Source organism: Galeopterus variegatus, unplaced genomic scaffold (genome assembly GCF_000696425.1).
Source record: "Galeopterus variegatus unplaced genomic scaffold, G_variegatus-3.0.2 Scaffold1662, whole genome shotgun sequence".
Classification (NCBI taxonomy): domain Eukaryota; kingdom Metazoa; phylum Chordata; class Mammalia; order Dermoptera; family Cynocephalidae; genus Galeopterus; species Galeopterus variegatus.
The window spans coordinates 144,378-145,110 of NW_007727773.1; positions in this window are offsets into that span (position 1 = coordinate 144,378).

A 733-nucleotide genomic window follows, 5' to 3' on the forward strand; every position below is an offset into this window, starting at 1 on the left:
ACTGTAACTGATTTGCCTACATAAATCATTTATGGTTATAATCAAAGGAATTTGCATTTGGGGGAGTAATTGCTGCATAGACCTAGGAGTGTCACCTTAACAGTTTTCAAGGTGTTGAAACAATATATAAACTATTTAATGCATAAGAAAATAATAACATTTCCAATGATATGAATAGATGACTTGACTTACTGAAGAGACCTTGAGCCTTCAGACTTTGACTTTTTTCCTAAGAAAAAAATAACGAGTGGAAATAAAATATTTTCAAAAATAGAACAAAGTTTTAAACAAAAGGAATGCAAATTGAAGACTTGTTAAAAGCTCTTTGTTCTTTGCACTTCTGACAGGCATGTGCTGTATGAAGAAAGTCATGGATAAATAAGTTTCAAGTTCAAAGAATATAGGATTTTACGGTGTTCTTAAAATTATAAAATCAAGTCTGAACTAATTGTGAAAAATAGGACATACTCATAATGTCAAAATGTTTGCTGCTAATTACTAAGAAATATCTATTACATGCCTTTTCACTTATCCTTCCTTGTGATGAGCAAAGAAAAAATAAACATCAATAATAGGATCCATAATACGAAGCATTTACTAAAGGGACTTTGTTCAAAGGTTATTTTAAGGTAGTCATAAAATAGTACTTTCATTTAAGAATAAATTTTATATTATTAAAACTCATAACTTCAGTTTCTTTAAAACATTTACTAAATATGATTATTCATTCATA